The following is a 19,132-nucleotide window of genomic DNA, read 5'->3' as shown; positions in this document are numbered from 1 at the left end:
GTAACAAGTGTAATTAAAAACACAATTTCTCCCTACTCACTGACAAAATATCCGAACAGTGCCTTCTGTAACACACATAGTTCTACATTGACAGACGCGTAGTAGCGGCACTTTCAATAAATTACTCACGCCTACTAATTGCAGAAACGGATAGCCCTCAAATGAATTCGTTGTTGCATCACTACATTCACAGAAATGCCTCTTCCTTGTTTCCCATCGCTTCGTTACACACCAGACGTGTTGTGTTTACAAACAAAAAGCAATTTGGTTTTATCCTTACCTAATCTACTTCTAAGCAAAGATGGCTAGTTTACCAAATACCGCAAAATTAATCTGCATCTTCGAAATTAGCCCGCCGAAATGTTGCCATGAATGAAACTTTATTTTTTCTCTCTTATGCGTATAGAAAATATCTGCACAAATATTCGATCGAGCTTTCCACGCCCTACTCGGAAGGAGAAGCAAAAAGGAGTGTTACCTTTTAAGTGCCTTCTGTTACTCGGCGTCGAATGTCGAACGTGCCGATTGATGTTCGTTCTTGGAGTTCACGGCCGTCCTGTTTGTTCGTCGCGCACAACACTCACGACTGCATCCAGCTCTCTTAGAACATCTGACAGTGTGAGCTGTGGTCCTTCAGTTGCTCGGCGACAGACGACCGTGCGCGACAATGCTGCCGTATTTGCTAGCACTAAGGGCTCTGCTGGAAGGAGCGAAAGTAAAGTGTGGCTGCAAAAAGCACTCATTGCGCAGATCTCATTCGCGGTTTCAACAGCCGAGAAAGAGGGCTCGTTTGAGACGGAGAGGAGGGCCCGGAGGCGGCAGCCCGGACTTGGCCCGCCATCTTCCGGAGGGAACGGTAAATTAACCCCAGCAGCGGCCGGCGCCGCGAGCAGTGTGGCGCTGCTCGCACAAAATGCATCGTTTTTCTCGGCAGAGGAGCGTTGTTGCGACTGTCTGCCATCTAACTCGACAGCCAATAGCTCTTTTGTAAGGAGACAGGTACATGGACGGTCACCATTCTGTTCACCGACTGCGAAAACGTCGGGAGCTCTCGTTACATCTCGATGGCGCGAGGCACTACAAATTCTCGCCTGTGGCGCGACCAAAGCATACTTACCTGGCGTAGGGGATACCGTGATCATGAAGGCGGTTCCTCCGGGGTGAGGCTCTTCCATTGCACTTCGGTCGAGCTGACCCCCGCGATTACTCCAAATGTGAGTAACTCGGGCGCATAATTTTTGGTAGTCGGGACTTGCGTTCGCGCTGTCCCGGTGTTTATTTCAATTGCAAAAGCAGTATTCTGTGATAGCAGTCGGCAACCAGTGCGTCTGAGCTTTCGGCCACCAACGTGTGCTGCAAGGCACTGCCACACGCAGCAGCACTCGCGCTAGGCGCGTACCACACGTCTGCGTCGACCTGGCGTCAAACCCAGAGCCAGAGCACACTGTCTGTTCGATAAGCGCGGCGGACGCGCACCACTAGTAGCAGCGGCAGCCGCGAGATGGCACAAGCGGTCTAACTCTGGTACGACACCCCCATTAATGGTCGTACGGCGACTTTTGGCTTTCTCTGTCCATCAGGGGAATGCGCGCCAAACGCAATTGGACGGCGCGGCATTCCCTGAACGCACGGCGACCGCGGTGGCGCGAGCCGGCGTTCACGAGGCGTCGCCCAGCCGAACGCTGTGTCGCCTGTGGCCAGGTACATGAGGGGCGGGAAGCAAGCGTCTAGCGTAGCGTCTCAAGACTTGCAGACTTGCGGCACTTGACGAGCTTGCTGGGATGTGAAATGACGTGGCCAACTGTACCGAAAACGGGGAAGAGAAATTCTAGGCAACAGCAGCTTGTGCTAGCAGGCGGCCACGATGACAAGGGCCAGCGTTGCTTAAATTCGGTGATGGGACGAGAACCGCTGTAGGCTGTTTATTAGGCCACAACAGTGAGCGTTTACTTTCTGTAAGGAATGTCTTGTCGTCGCAGACGTTGTGTTTCATGTGACAAATTTGCAGACGCCGGGAAAAAAAAAGTTAAGGCTTGGTAATGAACAGTTACAACACTGGGAGGACGAAAAACGGCCAAGTGCAATTACAAACATCGGCGTGGTGATCGCAGGAAATATCTTTGGTGGTAGCTGAGTGGGACAAGGGCGCCTGTACTCGGGGCTCTCAGGGAAAGTAGAAAACGCAGTGTTATCAGGTGTTTTTCTTGCAAGAAATAGAGTCAAAAAGTCTGTATTACACACGTCTTTAACACAGGTTCGGAACTTCAAATCTGTTTATGGCTACTTTACAAGCTCGCTAATCGTCTTCCAAAATATTAAAAGTACACCATACCTCCAGATTCAGCCGGCCCCCACGCCCTGTACAAACTGTCTCTCGTATGGGCGCCCTTGGAGTGAGAACAGACGCGTTTCGAATGGAATGGGAATAACATAAAACTCTTCTTTTTCTCTCTCTGTAACAAGTGTAATTAAAAACACAATTTCTCCCTACTCACTGACAAAATATCCGAACAGTGCCTTCTGTAACACACATAGTTCTACATTGACAGACGCGTAGTAGCGGCACTTTCAATAAATTACTCACGCCTACTAATTGCAGAAACGGATAGCCCTCAAATGAATTCGTTGTTGCATCACTACATTCACAGAAATGCCTCTTCCTTGTTTCCCATCGCTTCGTTACACACCAGACGTGTTGTGTTTACAAACAAAAAGCAATTTGGTTTTATCCTTACCTAATCTACTTCTAAGCAAAGATGGCTAGTTTACCAAATACCGCAAAATTAATCTGCATCTTCGAAATTAGCCCGCCGAAATGTTGCCATGAATGAAACTTTATTTTTTCTCTCTTATGCGTATAGAAAATATCTGCACAAATATTCGATCGAGCTTTCCACGCCCTACTCGGAAGGAGAAGCAAAAAGGAGTGTTACCTTTTAAGTGCCTTCTGTTACTCGGCGTCGAATGTCGAACGTGCCGATTGATGTTCGTTCTTGGAGTTCACGGCCGTCCTGTTTGTTCGTCGCGCACAACACTCACGACTGCATCCAGCTCTCTTAGAACATCTGACAGTGTGAGCTGTGGTCCTTCAGTTGCTCGGCGACAGACGACCGTGCGCGACAATGCTGCCGTATTTGCTAGCACTAAGGGCTCTGCTGGAAGGAGCGAAAGTAAAGTGTGGCTGCAAAAAGCACTCATTGCGCAGATCTCATTCGCGGTTTCAACAGCCGAGAAAGAGGGCTCGTTTGAGACGGAGAGGAGGGCCCGGAGGCGGCAGCCCGGACTTGGCCCGCCATCTTCCGGAGGGAACGGTAAATTAACCCCAGCAGCGGCCGGCGCCGCGAGCAGTGTGGCGCTGCTCGCACAAAATGCATCGTTTTTCTCGGCAGAGGAGCGTTGTTGCGACTGTCTGCCATCTAACTCGACAGCCAATAGCTCTTTTGTAAGGAGACAGGTACATGGACGGTCACCATTCTGTTCACCGACTGCGAAAACGTCGGGAGCTCTCGTTACATCTCGATGGCGCGAGGCACTACAAATTCTCGCCTGTGGCGCGACCAAAGCATACTTACCTGGCGTAGGGGATACCGTGATCATGAAGGCGGTTCCTCCGGGGTGAGGCTCTTCCATTGCACTTCGGTCGAGCTGACCCCCGCGATTACTCCAAATGTGAGTAACTCGGGCGCATAATTTTTGGTAGTCGGGACTTGCGTTCGCGCTGTCCCGGTGTTTATTTCAATTGCAAAAGCAGTATTCTGTGATAGCAGTCGGCAACCAGTGCGTCTGAGCTTTCGGCCACCAACGTGTGCTGCAAGGCACTGCCACACGCAGCAGCACTCGCGCTAGGCGCGTACCACACGTCTGCGTCGACCTGGCGTCAAACCCAGAGCCAGAGCACACTGTCTGTTCGATAAGCGCGGCGGACGCGCACCACTAGTAGCAGCGGCAGCCGCGAGATGGCACAAGCGGTCTAACTCTGGTACGACACCCCCATTAATGGTCGTACGGCGACTTTTGGCTTTCTCTGTCCATCAGGGGAATGCGCGCCAAACGCAATTGGACGGCGCGGCATTCCCTGAACGCACGGCGACCGCGGTGGCGCGAGCCGGCGTTCACGAGGCGTCGCCCAGCCGAACGCTGTGTCGCCTGTGGCCAGGTACATGAGGGGCGGGAAGCAAGCGTCTAGCGTAGCGTCTCAAGACTTGCAGACTTGCGGCACTTGACGAGCTTGCTGGGATGTGAAATGACGTGGCCAACTGTACCGAAAACGGGGAAGAGAAATTCTAGGCAACAGCAGCTTGTGCTAGCAGGCGGCCACGATGACAAGGGCCAGCGTTGCTTAAATTCGGTGATGGGACGAGAACCGCTGTAGGCTGTTTATTAGGCCACAACAGTGAGCGTTTACTTTCTGTAAGGAATGTCTTGTCGTCGCAGACGTTGTGTTTCATGTGACAAATTTGCAGACGCCGGGAAAAAAAAAGTTAAGGCTTGGTAATGAACAGTTACAACACTGGGAGGACGAAAAACGGCCAAGTGCAATTACAAACATCGGCGTGGTGATCGCAGGAAATATCTTTGGTGGTAGCTGAGTGGGACAAGGGCGCCTGTACTCGGGGCTCTCAGGGAAAGTAGAAAACGCAGTGTTATCAGGTGTTTTTCTTGCAAGAAATAGAGTCAAAAAGTCTGTATTACACACGTCTTTAACACAGGTTCGGAACTTCAAATCTGTTTATGGCTACTTTACAAGCTCGCTAATCGTCTTCCAAAATATTAAAAGTACACCATACCTCCAGATTCAGCCGGCCCCCACGCCCTGTACAAACTGTCTCTCGTATGGGCGCCCTTGGAGTGAGAACAGACGCGTTTCGAATGGAATGGGAATAACATAAAACTCTTCTTTTTCTCTCTCTGTAACAAGTGTAATTAAAAACACAATTTCTCCCTACTCACTGACAAAATATCCGAACAGTGCCTTCTGTAACACACATAGTTCTACATTGACAGACGCGTAGTAGCGGCACTTTCAATAAATTACTCACGCCTACTAATTGCAGAAACGGATAGCCCTCAAATGAATTCGTTGTTGCATCACTACATTCACAGAAATGCCTCTTCCTTGTTTCCCATCGCTTCGTTACACACCAGACGTGTTGTGTTTACAAACAAAAAGCAATTTGGTTTTATCCTTACCTAATCTACTTCTAAGCAAAGATGGCTAGTTTACCAAATACCGCAAAATTAATCTGCATCTTCGAAATTAGCCCGCCGAAATGTTGCCATGAATGAAACTTTATTTTTTCTCTCTTATGCGTATAGAAAATATCTGCACAAATATTCGATCGAGCTTTCCACGCCCTACTCGGAAGGAGAAGCAAAAAGGAGTGTTACCTTTTAAGTGCCTTCTGTTACTCGGCGTCGAATGTCGAACGTGCCGATTGATGTTCGTTCTTGGAGTTCACGGCCGTCCTGTTTGTTCGTCGCGCACAACACTCACGACTGCATCCAGCTCTCTTAGAACATCTGACAGTGTGAGCTGTGGTCCTTCAGTTGCTCGGCGACAGACGACCGTGCGCGACAATGCTGCCGTATTTGCTAGCACTAAGGGCTCTGCTGGAAGGAGCGAAAGTAAAGTGTGGCTGCAAAAAGCACTCATTGCGCAGATCTCATTCGCGGTTTCAACAGCCGAGAAAGAGGGCTCGTTTGAGACGGAGAGGAGGGCCCGGAGGCGGCAGCCCGGACTTGGCCCGCCATCTTCCGGAGGGAACGGTAAATTAACCCCAGCAGCGGCCGGCGCCGCGAGCAGTGTGGCGCTGCTCGCACAAAATGCATCGTTTTTCTCGGCAGAGGAGCGTTGTTGCGACTGTCTGCCATCTAACTCGACAGCCAATAGCTCTTTTGTAAGGAGACAGGTACATGGACGGTCACCATTCTGTTCACCGACTGCGAAAACGTCGGGAGCTCTCGTTACATCTCGATGGCGCGAGGCACTACAAATTCTCGCCTGTGGCGCGACCAAAGCATACTTACCTGGCGTAGGGGATACCGTGATCATGAAGGCGGTTCCTCCGGGGTGAGGCTCTTCCATTGCACTTCGGTCGAGCTGACCCCCGCGATTACTCCAAATGTGAGTAACTCGGGCGCATAATTTTTGGTAGTCGGGACTTGCGTTCGCGCTGTCCCGGTGTTTATTTCAATTGCAAAAGCAGTATTCTGTGATAGCAGTCGGCAACCAGTGCGTCTGAGCTTTCGGCCACCAACGTGTGCTGCAAGGCACTGCCACACGCAGCAGCACTCGCGCTAGGCGCGTACCACACGTCTGCGTCGACCTGGCGTCAAACCCAGAGCCAGAGCACACTGTCTGTTCGATAAGCGCGGCGGACGCGCACCACTAGTAGCAGCGGCAGCCGCGAGATGGCACAAGCGGTCTAACTCTGGTACGACACCCCCATTAATGGTCGTACGGCGACTTTTGGCTTTCTCTGTCCATCAGGGGAATGCGCGCCAAACGCAATTGGACGGCGCGGCATTCCCTGAACGCACGGCGACCGCGGTGGCGCGAGCCGGCGTTCACGAGGCGTCGCCCAGCCGAACGCTGTGTCGCCTGTGGCCAGGTACATGAGGGGCGGGAAGCAAGCGTCTAGCGTAGCGTCTCAAGACTTGCAGACTTGCGGCACTTGACGAGCTTGCTGGGATGTGAAATGACGTGGCCAACTGTACCGAAAACGGGGAAGAGAAATTCTAGGCAACAGCAGCTTGTGCTAGCAGGCGGCCACGATGACAAGGGCCAGCGTTGCTTAAATTCGGTGATGGGACGAGAACCGCTGTAGGCTGTTTATTAGGCCACAACAGTGAGCGTTTACTTTCTGTAAGGAATGTCTTGTCGTCGCAGACGTTGTGTTTCATGTGACAAATTTGCAGACGCCGGGAAAAAAAAAGTTAAGGCTTGGTAATGAACAGTTACAACACTGGGAGGACGAAAAACGGCCAAGTGCAATTACAAACATCGGCGTGGTGATCGCAGGAAATATCTTTGGTGGTAGCTGAGTGGGACAAGGGCGCCTGTACTCGGGGCTCTCAGGGAAAGTAGAAAACGCAGTGTTATCAGGTGTTTTTCTTGCAAGAAATAGAGTCAAAAAGTCTGTATTACACACGTCTTTAACACAGGTTCGGAACTTCAAATCTGTTTATGGCTACTTTACAAGCTCGCTAATCGTCTTCCAAAATATTAAAAGTACACCATACCTCCAGATTCAGCCGGCCCCCACGCCCTGTACAAACTGTCTCTCGTATGGGCGCCCTTGGAGTGAGAACAGACGCGTTTCGAATGGAATGGGAATAACATAAAACTCTTCTTTTTCTCTCTCTGTAACAAGTGTAATTAAAAACACAATTTCTCCCTACTCACTGACAAAATATCCGAACAGTGCCTTCTGTAACACACATAGTTCTACATTGACAGACGCGTAGTAGCGGCACTTTCAATAAATTACTCACGCCTACTAATTGCAGAAACGGATAGCCCTCAAATGAATTCGTTGTTGCATCACTACATTCACAGAAATGCCTCTTCCTTGTTTCCCATCGCTTAGTTACACACCAGACGTGTTGTGTTTACAAACAAAAAGCAATTTGGTTTTATCCTTACCTAATCTACTTCTAAGCAAAGATGGCTAGTTTACCAAATACCGCAAAATTAATCTGCATCTTCGAAATTAGCCCGCCGAAATGTTGCCATGAATGAAACTTTATTTTTTCTCTCTTATGCGTATAGAAAATATCTGCACAAATATTCGATCGAGCTTTCCACGCCCTACTCGGAAGGAGAAGCAAAAAGGAGTGTTACCTTTTAAGTGCCTTCTGTTACTCGGCGTCGAATGTCGAACGTGCCGATTGATGTTCGTTCTTGGAGTTCACGGCCGTCCTGTTTGTTCGTCGCGCACAACACTCACGACTGCATCCAGCTCTCTTAGAACATCTGACAGTGTGAGCTGTGGTCCTTCAGTTGCTCGGCGACAGACGACCGTGCGCGACAATGCTGCCGTATTTGCTAGCACTAAGGGCTCTGCTGGAAGGAGCGAAAGTAAAGTGTGGCTGCAAAAAGCACTCATTGCGCAGATCTCATTCGCGGTTTCAACAGCCGAGAAAGAGGGCTCGTTTGAGACGGAGAGGAGGGCCCGGAGGCGGCAGCCCGGACTTGGCCCGCCATCTTCCGGAGGGAACGGTAAATTAACCCCAGCAGCGGCCGGCGCCGCGAGCAGTGTGGCGCTGCTCGCACAAAATGCATCGTTTTTCTCGGCAGAGGAGCGTTGTTGCGACTGTCTGCCATCTAACTCGACAGCCAATAGCTCTTTTGTAAGGAGACAGGTACATGGACGGTCACCATTCTGTTCACCGACTGCGAAAACGTCGGGAGCTCTCGTTACATCTCGATGGCGCGAGGCACTACAAATTCTCGCCTGTGGCGCGACCAAAGCATACTTACCTGGCGTAGGGGATACCGTGATCATGAAGGCGGTTCCTCCGGGGTGAGGCTCTTCCATTGCACTTCGGTCGAGCTGACCCCCGCGATTACTCCAAATGTGAGTAACTCGGGCGCATAATTTTTGGTAGTCGGGACTTGCGTTCGCGCTGTCCCGGTGTTTATTTCAATTGCAAAAGCAGTATTCTGTGATAGCAGTCGGCAACCAGTGCGTCTGAGCTTTCGGCCACCAACGTGTGCTGCAAGGCACTGCCACACGCAGCAGCACTCGCGCTAGGCGCGTACCACACGTCTGCGTCGACCTGGCGTCAAACCCAGAGCCAGAGCACACTGTCTGTTCGATAAGCGCGGCGGACGCGCACCACTAGTAGCAGCGGCAGCCGCGAGATGGCACAAGCGGTCTAACTCTGGTACGACACCCCCATTAATGGTCGTACGGCGACTTTTGGCTTTCTCTGTCCATCAGGGGAATGCGCGCCAAACGCAATTGGACGGCGCGGCATTCCCTGAACGCACGGCGACCGCGGTGGCGCGAGCCGGCGTTCACGAGGCGTCGCCCAGCCGAACGCTGTGTCGCCTGTGGCCAGGTACATGAGGGGCGGGAAGCAAGCGTCTAGCGTAGCGTCTCAAGACTTGCAGACTTGCGGCACTTGACGAGCTTGCTGGGATGTGAAATGACGTGGCCAACTGTACCGAAAACGGGGAAGAGAAATTCTAGGCAACAGCAGCTTGTGCTAGCAGGCGGCCACGATGACAAGGGCCAGCGTTGCTTAAATTCGGTGATGGGACGAGAACCGCTGTAGGCTGTTTATTAGGCCACAACAGTGAGCGTTTACTTTCTGTAAGGAATGTCTTGTCGTCGCAGACGTTGTGTTTCATGTGACAAATTTGCAGACGCCGGGAAAAAAAAAGTTAAGGCTTGGTAATGAACAGTTACAACACTGGGAGGACGAAAAACGGCCAAGTGCAATTACAAACATCGGCGTGGTGATCGCAGGAAATATCTTTGGTGGTAGCTGAGTGGGACAAGGGCGCCTGTACTCGGGGCTCTCAGGGAAAGTAGAAAACGCAGTGTTATCAGGTGTTTTTCTTGCAAGAAATAGAGTCAAAAAGTCTGTATTACACACGTCTTTAACACAGGTTCGGAACTTCAAATCTGTTTATGGCTACTTTACAAGCTCGCTAATCGTCTTCCAAAATATTAAAAGTACACCATACCTCCAGATTCAGCCGGCCCCCACGCCCTGTACAAACTGTCTCTCGTATGGGCGCCCTTGGAGTGAGAACAGACGCGTTTCGAATGGAATGGGAATAACATAAAACTCTTCTTTTTCTCTCTCTGTAACAAGTGTAATTAAAAACACAATTTCTCCCTACTCACTGACAAAATATCCGAACAGTGCCTTCTGTAACACACATAGTTCTACATTGACAGACGCGTAGTAGCGGCACTTTCAATAAATTACTCACGCCTACTAATTGCAGAAACGGATAGCCCTCAAATGAATTCGTTGTTGCATCACTACATTCACAGAAATGCCTCTTCCTTGTTTCCCATCGCTTCGTTACACACCAGACGTGTTGTGTTTACAAACAAAAAGCAATTTGGTTTTATCCTTACCTAATCTACTTCTAAGCAAAGATGGCTAGTTTACCAAATACCGCAAAATTAATCTGCATCTTCGAAATTAGCCCGCCGAAATGTTGCCATGAATGAAACTTTATTTTTTCTCTCTTATGCGTATAGAAAATATCTGCACAAATATTCGATCGAGCTTTCCACGCCCTACTCGGAAGGAGAAGCAAAAAGGAGTGTTACCTTTTAAGTGCCTTCTGTTACTCGGCGTCGAATGTCGAACGTGCCGATTGATGTTCGTTCTTGGAGTTCACGGCCGTCCTGTTTGTTCGTCGCGCACAACACTCACGACTGCATCCAGCTCTCTTAGAACATCTGACAGTGTGAGCTGTGGTCCTTCAGTTGCTCGGCGACAGACGACCGTGCGCGACAATGCTGCCGTATTTGCTAGCACTAAGGGCTCTGCTGGAAGGAGCGAAAGTAAAGTGTGGCTGCAAAAAGCACTCATTGCGCAGATCTCATTCGCGGTTTCAACAGCCGAGAAAGAGGGCTCGTTTGAGACGGAGAGGAGGGCCCGGAGGCGGCAGCCCGGACTTGGCCCGCCATCTTCCGGAGGGAACGGTAAATTAACCCCAGCAGCGGCCGGCGCCGCGAGCAGTGTGGCGCTGCTCGCACAAAATGCATCGTTTTTCTCGGCAGAGGAGCGTTGTTGCGACTGTCTGCCATCTAACTCGACAGCCAATAGCTCTTTTGTAAGGAGACAGGTACATGGACGGTCACCATTCTGTTCACCGACTGCGAAAACGTCGGGAGCTCTCGTTACATCTCGATGGCGCGAGGCACTACAAATTCTCGCCTGTGGCGCGACCAAAGCATACTTACCTGGCGTAGGGGATACCGTGATCATGAAGGCGGTTCCTCCGGGGTGAGGCTCTTCCATTGCACTTCGGTCGAGCTGACCCCCGCGATTACTCCAAATGTGAGTAACTCGGGCGCATAATTTTTGGTAGTCGGGACTTGCGTTCGCGCTGTCCCGGTGTTTATTTCAATTGCAAAAGCAGTATTCTGTGATAGCAGTCGGCAACCAGTGCGTCTGAGCTTTCGGCCACCAACGTGTGCTGCAAGGCACTGCCACACGCAGCAGCACTCGCGCTAGGCGCGTACCACACGTCTGCGTCGACCTGGCGTCAAACCCAGAGCCAGAGCACACTGTCTGTTCGATAAGCGCGGCGGACGCGCACCACTAGTAGCAGCGGCAGCCGCGAGATGGCACAAGCGGTCTAACTCTGGTACGACACCCCCATTAATGGTCGTACGGCGACTTTTGGCTTTCTCTGTCCATCAGGGGAATGCGCGCCAAACGCAATTGGACGGCGCGGCATTCCCTGAACGCACGGCGACCGCGGTGGCGCGAGCCGGCGTTCACGAGGCGTCGCCCAGCCGAACGCTGTGTCGCCTGTGGCCAGGTACATGAGGGGCGGGAAGCAAGCGTCTAGCGTAGCGTCTCAAGACTTGCAGACTTGCGGCACTTGACGAGCTTGCTGGGATGTGAAATGACGTGGCCAACTGTACCGAAAACGGGGAAGAGAAATTCTAGGCAACAGCAGCTTGTGCTAGCAGGCGGCCACGATGACAAGGGCCAGCGTTGCTTAAATTCGGTGATGGGACGAGAACCGCTGTAGGCTGTTTATTAGGCCACAACAGTGAGCGTTTACTTTCTGTAAGGAATGTCTTGTCGTCGCAGACGTTGTGTTTCATGTGACAAATTTGCAGACGCCGGGAAAAAAAAAGTTAAGGCTTGGTAATGAACAGTTACAACACTGGGAGGACGAAAAACGGCCAAGTGCAATTACAAACATCGGCGTGGTGATCGCAGGAAATATCTTTGGTGGTAGCTGAGTGGGACAAGGGCGCCTGTACTCGGGGCTCTCAGGGAAAGTAGAAAACGCAGTGTTATCAGGTGTTTTTCTTGCAAGAAATAGAGTCAAAAAGTCTGTATTACACACGTCTTTAACACAGGTTCGGAACTTCAAATCTGTTTATGGCTACTTTACAAGCTCGCTAATCGTCTTCCAAAATATTAAAAGTACACCATACCTCCAGATTCAGCCGGCCCCCACGCCCTGTACAAACTGTCTCTCGTATGGGCGCCCTTGGAGTGAGAACAGACGCGTTTCGAATGGAATGGGAATAACATAAAACTCTTCTTTTTCTCTCTCTGTAACAAGTGTAATTAAAAACACAATTTCTCCCTACTCACTGACAAAATATCCGAACAGTGCCTTCTGTAACACACATAGTTCTACATTGACAGACGCGTAGTAGCGGCACTTTCAATAAATTACTCACGCCTACTAATTGCAGAAACGGATAGCCCTCAAATGAATTCGTTGTTGCATCACTACATTCACAGAAATGCCTCTTCCTTGTTTCCCATCGCTTCGTTACACACCAGACGTGTTGTGTTTACAAACAAAAAGCAATTTGGTTTTATCCTTACCTAATCTACTTCTAAGCAAAGATGGCTAGTTTACCAAATACCGCAAAATTAATCTGCATCTTCGAAATTAGCCCGCCGAAATGTTGCCATGAATGAAACTTTATTTTTTCTCTCTTATGCGTATAGAAAATATCTGCACAAATATTCGATCGAGCTTTCCACGCCCTACTCGGAAGGAGAAGCAAAAAGGAGTGTTACCTTTTAAGTGCCTTCTGTTACTCGGCGTCGAATGTCGAACGTGCCGATTGATGTTCGTTCTTGGAGTTCACGGCCGTCCTGTTTGTTCGTCGCGCACAACACTCACGACTGCATCCAGCTCTCTTAGAACATCTGACAGTGTGAGCTGTGGTCCTTCAGTTGCTCGGCGACAGACGACCGTGCGCGACAATGCTGCCGTATTTGCTAGCACTAAGGGCTCTGCTGGAAGGAGCGAAAGTAAAGTGTGGCTGCAAAAAGCACTCATTGCGCAGATCTCATTCGCGGTTTCAACAGCCGAGAAAGAGGGCTCGTTTGAGACGGAGAGGAGGGCCCGGAGGCGGCAGCCCGGACTTGGCCCGCCATCTTCCGGAGGGAACGGTAAATTAACCCCAGCAGCGGCCGGCGCCGCGAGCAGTGTGGCGCTGCTCGCACAAAATGCATCGTTTTTCTCGGCAGAGGAGCGTTGTTGCGACTGTCTGCCATCTAACTCGACAGCCAATAGCTCTTTTGTAAGGAGACAGGTACATGGACGGTCACCATTCTGTTCACCGACTGCGAAAACGTCGGGAGCTCTCGTTACATCTCGATGGCGCGAGGCACTACAAATTCTCGCCTGTGGCGCGACCAAAGCATACTTACCTGGCGTAGGGGATACCGTGATCATGAAGGCGGTTCCTCCGGGGTGAGGCTCTTCCATTGCACTTCGGTCGAGCTGACCCCCGCGATTACTCCAAATGTGAGTAACTCGGGCGCATAATTTTTGGTAGTCGGGACTTGCGTTCGCGCTGTCCCGGTGTTTATTTCAATTGCAAAAGCAGTATTCTGTGATAGCAGTCGGCAACCAGTGCGTCTGAGCTTTCGGCCACCAACGTGTGCTGCAAGGCACTGCCACACGCAGCAGCACTCGCGCTAGGCGCGTACCACACGTCTGCGTCGACCTGGCGTCAAACCCAGAGCCAGAGCACACTGTCTGTTCGATAAGCGCGGCGGACGCGCACCACTAGTAGCAGCGGCAGCCGCGAGATGGCACAAGCGGTCTAACTCTGGTACGACACCCCCATTAATGGTCGTACGGCGACTTTTGGCTTTCTCTGTCCATCAGGGGAATGCGCGCCAAACGCAATTGGACGGCGCGGCATTCCCTGAACGCACGGCGACCGCGGTGGCGCGAGCCGGCGTTCACGAGGCGTCGCCCAGCCGAACGCTGTGTCGCCTGTGGCCAGGTACATGAGGGGCGGGAAGCAAGCGTCTAGCGTAGCGTCTCAAGACTTGCAGACTTGCGGCACTTGACGAGCTTGCTGGGATGTGAAATGACGTGGCCAACTGTACCGAAAACGGGGAAGAGAAATTCTAGGCAACAGCAGCTTGTGCTAGCAGGCGGCCACGATGACAAGGGCCAGCGTTGCTTAAATTCGGTGATGGGACGAGAACCGCTGTAGGCTGTTTATTAGGCCACAACAGTGAGCGTTTACTTTCTGTAAGGAATGTCTTGTCGTCGCAGACGTTGTGTTTCATGTGACAAATTTGCAGACGCCGGGAAAAAAAAAGTTAAGGCTTGGTAATGAACAGTTACAACACTGGGAGGACGAAAAACGGCCAAGTGCAATTACAAACATCGGCGTGGTGATCGCAGGAAATATCTTTGGTGGTAGCTGAGTGGGACAAGGGCGCCTGTACTCGGGGCTCTCAGGGAAAGTAGAAAACGCAGTGTTATCAGGTGTTTTTCTTGCAAGAAATAGAGTCAAAAAGTCTGTATTACACACGTCTTTAACACAGGTTCGGAACTTCAAATCTGTTTATGGCTACTTTACAAGCTCGCTAATCGTCTTCCAAAATATTAAAAGTACACCATACCTCCAGATTCAGCCGGCCCCCACGCCCTGTACAAACTGTCTCTCGTATGGGCGCCCTTGGAGTGAGAACAGACGCGTTTCGAATGGAATGGGAATAACATAAAACTCTTCTTTTTCTCTCTCTGTAACAAGTGTAATTAAAAACACAATTTCTCCCTACTCACTGACAAAATATCCGAACAGTGCCTTCTGTAACACACATAGTTCTACATTGACAGACGCGTAGTAGCGGCACTTTCAATAAATTACTCACGCCTACTAATTGCAGAAACGGATAGCCCTCAAATGAATTCGTTGTTGCATCACTACATTCACAGAAATGCCTCTTCCTTGTTTCCCATCGCTTCGTTACACACCAGACGTGTTGTGTTTACAAACAAAAAGCAATTTGGTTTTATCCTTACCTAATCTACTTCTAAGCAAAGATGGCTAGTTTACCAAATACCGCAAAATTAATCTGCATCTTCGAAATTAGCCCGCCGAAATGTTGCCATGAATGAAACTTTATTTTTTCTCTCTTATGCGTATAGAAAATATCTGCACAAATATTCGATCGAGCTTTCCACGCCCTACTCGGAAGGAGAAGCAAAAAGGAGTGTTACCTTTTAAGTGCCTTCTGTTACTCGGCGTCGAATGTCGAACGTGCCGATTGATGTTCGTTCTTGGAGTTCACGGCCGTCCTGTTTGTTCGTCGCGCACAACACTCACGACTGCATCCAGCTCTCTTAGAACATCTGACAGTGTGAGCTGTGGTCCTTCAGTTGCTCGGCGACAGACGACCGTGCGCGACAATGCTGCCGTATTTGCTAGCACTAAGGGCTCTGCTGGAAGGAGCGAAAGTAAAGTGTGGCTGCAAAAAGCACTCATTGCGCAGATCTCATTCGCGGTTTCAACAGCCGAGAAAGAGGGCTCGTTTGAGACGGAGAGGAGGGCCCGGAGGCGGCAGCCCGGACTTGGCCCGCCATCTTCCGGAGGGAACGGTAAATTAACCCCAGCAGCGGCCGGCGCCGCGAGCAGTGTGGCGCTGCTCGCACAAAATGCATCGTTTTTCTCGGCAGAGGAGCGTTGTTGCGACTGTCTGCCATCTAACTCGACAGCCAATAGCTCTTTTGTAAGGAGACAGGTACATGGACGGTCACCATTCTGTTCACCGACTGCGAAAACGTCGGGAGCTCTCGTTACATCTCGATGGCGCGAGGCACTACAAATTCTCGCCTGTGGCGCGACCAAAGCATACTTACCTGGCGTAGGGGATACCGTGATCATGAAGGCGGTTCCTCCGGGGTGAGGCTCTTCCATTGCACTTCGGTCGAGCTGACCCCCGCGATTACTCCAAATGTGAGTAACTCGGGCGCATAATTTTTGGTAGTCGGGACTTGCGTTCGCGCTGTCCCGGTGTTTATTTCAATTGCAAAAGCAGTATTCTGTGATAGCAGTCGGCAACCAGTGCGTCTGAGCTTTCGGCCACCAACGTGTGCTGCAAGGCACTGCCACACGCAGCAGCACTCGCGCTAGGCGCGTACCACACGTCTGCGTCGACCTGGCGTCAAACCCAGAGCCAGAGCACACTGTCTGTTCGATAAGCGCGGCGGACGCGCACCACTAGTAGCAGCGGCAGCCGCGAGATGGCACAAGCGGTCTAACTCTGGTACGACACCCCCATTAATGGTCGTACGGCGACTTTTGGCTTTCTCTGTCCATCAGGGGAATGCGCGCCAAACGCAATTGGACGGCGCGGCATTCCCTGAACGCACGGCGACCGCGGTGGCGCGAGCCGGCGTTCACGAGGCGTCGCCCAGCCGAACGCTGTGTCGCCTGTGGCCAGGTACATGAGGGGCGGGAAGCAAGCGTCTAGCGTAGCGTCTCAAGACTTGCAGACTTGCGGCACTTGACGAGCTTGCTGGGATGTGAAATGACGTGGCCAACTGTACCGAAAACGGGGAAGAGAAATTCTAGGCAACAGCAGCTTGTGCTAGCAGGCGGCCACGATGACAAGGGCCAGCGTTGCTTAAATTCGGTGATGGGACGAGAACCGCTGTAGGCTGTTTATTAGGCCACAACAGTGAGCGTTTACTTTCTGTAAGGAATGTCTTGTCGTCGCAGACGTTGTGTTTCATGTGACAAATTTGCAGACGCCGGGAAAAAAAAAGTTAAGGCTTGGTAATGAACAGTTACAACACTGGGAGGACGAAAAACGGCCAAGTGCAATTACAAACATCGGCGTGGTGATCGCAGGAAATATCTTTGGTGGTAGCTGAGTGGGACAAGGGCGCCTGTACTCGGGGCTCTCAGGGAAAGTAGAAAACGCAGTGTTATCAGGTGTTTTTCTTGCAAGAAATAGAGTCAAAAAGTCTGTATTACACACGTCTTTAACACAGGTTCGGAACTTCAAATCTGTTTATGGCTACTTTACAAGCTCGCTAATCGTCTTCCAAAATATTAAAAGTACACCATACCTCCAGATTCAGCCGGCCCCCACGCCCTGTACAAACTGTCTCTCGTATGGGCGCCCTTGGAGTGAGAACAGACGCGTTTCGAATGGAATGGGAATAACATAAAACTCTTCTTTTTCTCTCTCTGTAACAAGTGTAATTAAAAACACAATTTCTCCCTACTCACTGACAAAATATCCGAACAGTGCCTTCTGTAACACACATAGTTCTACATTGACAGACGCGTAGTAGCGGCACTTTCAATAAATTACTCACGCCTACTAATTGCAGAAACGGATAGCCCTCAAATGAATTCGTTGTTGCATCACTACATTCACAGAAATGCCTCTTCCTTGTTTCCCATCGCTTCGTTACACACCAGACGTGTTGTGTTTACAAACAAAAAGCAATTTGGTTTTATCCTTACCTAATCTACTTCTAAGCAAAGATGGCTAGTTTACCAAATACCGCAAAATTAATCTGCATCTTCGAAATTAGCCCGCCGAAATGTTGCCATGAATGAAACTTTATTTTTTCTCTCTTATGCGTATAGAAAATATCTGCACAAATATTCGATCGAGCTTTCCACGCCCTACTCGGAAGGAGAAGCAAAAAGGAGTGTTACCTTTTAAGTGCCTTCTGTTACTCGGCGTCGAATGTCGAACGTGCCGATTGATGTTCGTTCTTGGAGTTCACGGCCGTCCTGTTTGTTCGTCGCGCACAACACTCACGACTGCATCCAGCTCTCTTAGAACATCTGACAGTGTGAGCTGTGGTCCTTCAGTTGCTCGGCGACAGACGACCGTGCGCGACAATGCTGCCGTATTTGCTAGCACTAAGGGCTCTGCTGGAAGGAGCGAAAGTAAAGTGTGGCTGCAAAAAGCACTCATTGCGCAGATCTCATTCGCGGTTTCAACAGCCGAGAAAGAGGGCTCGTTTGAGACGGAGAGGAGGGCCCGGAGGCGGCAGCCCGGACTTGGCCCGCCATCTTCCGGAGGGAACGGTAAATTAACCCCAGCAGCGGCCGGCGCCGCGAGCAGTGTGGCGCTGCTCGCACAAAATGCATCGTTTTTCTCGGCAGAGGAGCGTTGTTGCGACTGTCTGCCATCTAACTCGACAGCCAATAGCTCTTTTGTAAGGAGACAGGTACATGGACGGTCACCATTCTGTTCACCGACTGCGAAAACGTCGGGAGCTCTCGTTACATCTCGATGGCGCGAGGCACTACAAATTCTCGCCTGTGGCGCGACCAAAGCATACTTACCTGGCGTAGGGGATACCGTGATCATGAAGGCGGTTCCTCCGGGGTGAGGCTCTTCCATTGCACTTCGGTCGAGCTGACCCCCGCGATTACTCCAAATGTGAGTAACTCGGGCGCATAATTTTTGGTAGTCGGGACTTGCGTTCGCGCTGTCCCGGTGTTTATTTCAATTGCAAAAGCAGTATTCTGTGATAGCAGTCGGCAACCAGTGCGTCTGAGCTTTCGGCCACCAACGTGTGCTGCAAGGCACTGCCACACGCAGCAGCACTCGCGCTAGGCGCGTACCACACGTCTGCGTCGACCTGGCGTCAAACCCAGAGCCAGAGCACACTGTCTGTTCGATAAGCGCGGCGGACGCGCACCACTAGTAGCAGCGGCAGCCGCGAGATGGCACAAGCGGTCTAACTCTGGTACGACACCCCCATTAATGGTCGTACGGCGACTTTTGGCTTTCTCTGTCCATCAGGGGAATGCGCGCCAAACGCAATTGGACGGCGCGGCATTCCCTGAACGCACGGCGACCGCGGTGGCGCGAGCCGGCGTTCACGAGGCGTCGCCCAGCCGAACGCTGTGTCGCCTGTGGCCAGGTACATGAGGGGCGGGAAGCAAGCGTCTAGCGTAGCGTCTCAAGACTTGCAGACTTGCGGCACTTGACGAGCTTGCTGGGATGTGAAATGACGTGGCCAACTGTACCGAAAACGGGGAAGAGAAATTCTAGGCAACAGCAGCTTGTGCTAGCAGGCGGCCACGATGACAAGGGCCAGCGTTGCTTAAATTCGGTGATGGGACGAGAACCGCTGTAGGCTGTTTATTAGGCCACAACAGTGAGCGTT

The 19,132-nt window shown here is 51.2% G+C and overlaps 8 non-coding genes across 8 annotated transcripts; all 8 read left to right on the top strand.

The window, feature by feature from the left end:
• The first annotated feature begins 1,109 nt into the window (after positions 1-1,109).
• On the top strand, positions 1,110-1,272 carry LOC126331469 (U1 spliceosomal RNA). Its single transcript, XR_007563270.1, has one exon. It is a non-coding gene; the product is annotated as a U1 spliceosomal RNA (small nuclear RNA).
• Positions 1,273-3,564: 2,292 nt separating this feature from the next.
• On the top strand, positions 3,565-3,727 carry LOC126331467 (U1 spliceosomal RNA). Its single transcript, XR_007563268.1, has one exon. It is a non-coding gene; the product is annotated as a U1 spliceosomal RNA (small nuclear RNA).
• Positions 3,728-6,019: 2,292 nt separating this feature from the next.
• LOC126331466 (U1 spliceosomal RNA) lies at positions 6,020-6,182 on the top strand. Its single transcript, XR_007563267.1, has one exon. It is a non-coding gene; the product is annotated as a U1 spliceosomal RNA (small nuclear RNA).
• A 2,292-nt stretch (positions 6,183-8,474) lies between these two features.
• On the top strand, positions 8,475-8,637 carry LOC126331464 (U1 spliceosomal RNA). Its single transcript, XR_007563266.1, has one exon. It is a non-coding gene; the product is annotated as a U1 spliceosomal RNA (small nuclear RNA).
• Positions 8,638-10,929: 2,292 nt separating this feature from the next.
• Positions 10,930-11,092, top strand: LOC126331463 (U1 spliceosomal RNA). The gene has a single exon (XR_007563265.1). It is a non-coding gene; the product is annotated as a U1 spliceosomal RNA (small nuclear RNA).
• A 2,292-nt stretch (positions 11,093-13,384) lies between these two features.
• On the top strand, positions 13,385-13,547 carry LOC126331462 (U1 spliceosomal RNA). The gene has a single exon (XR_007563264.1). It is a non-coding gene; the product is annotated as a U1 spliceosomal RNA (small nuclear RNA).
• A 2,292-nt stretch (positions 13,548-15,839) lies between these two features.
• Positions 15,840-16,002, top strand: LOC126331461 (U1 spliceosomal RNA). Its single transcript, XR_007563263.1, has one exon. It is a non-coding gene; the product is annotated as a U1 spliceosomal RNA (small nuclear RNA).
• Positions 16,003-18,294: 2,292 nt separating this feature from the next.
• On the top strand, positions 18,295-18,457 carry LOC126331460 (U1 spliceosomal RNA). Its single transcript, XR_007563262.1, has one exon. It is a non-coding gene; the product is annotated as a U1 spliceosomal RNA (small nuclear RNA).
• The last annotated feature ends 675 nt before the right edge of the window (positions 18,458-19,132 follow it).

The sequence above is a fragment of the Schistocerca gregaria genome, unplaced genomic scaffold (genome assembly GCF_023897955.1).
Source record: "Schistocerca gregaria isolate iqSchGreg1 unplaced genomic scaffold, iqSchGreg1.2 ptg001373l, whole genome shotgun sequence".
Lineage (NCBI taxonomy): Eukaryota > Metazoa > Arthropoda > Insecta > Orthoptera > Acrididae > Schistocerca > Schistocerca gregaria.
This window is presented reverse-complemented; position numbering and strand designations above follow the sequence as displayed.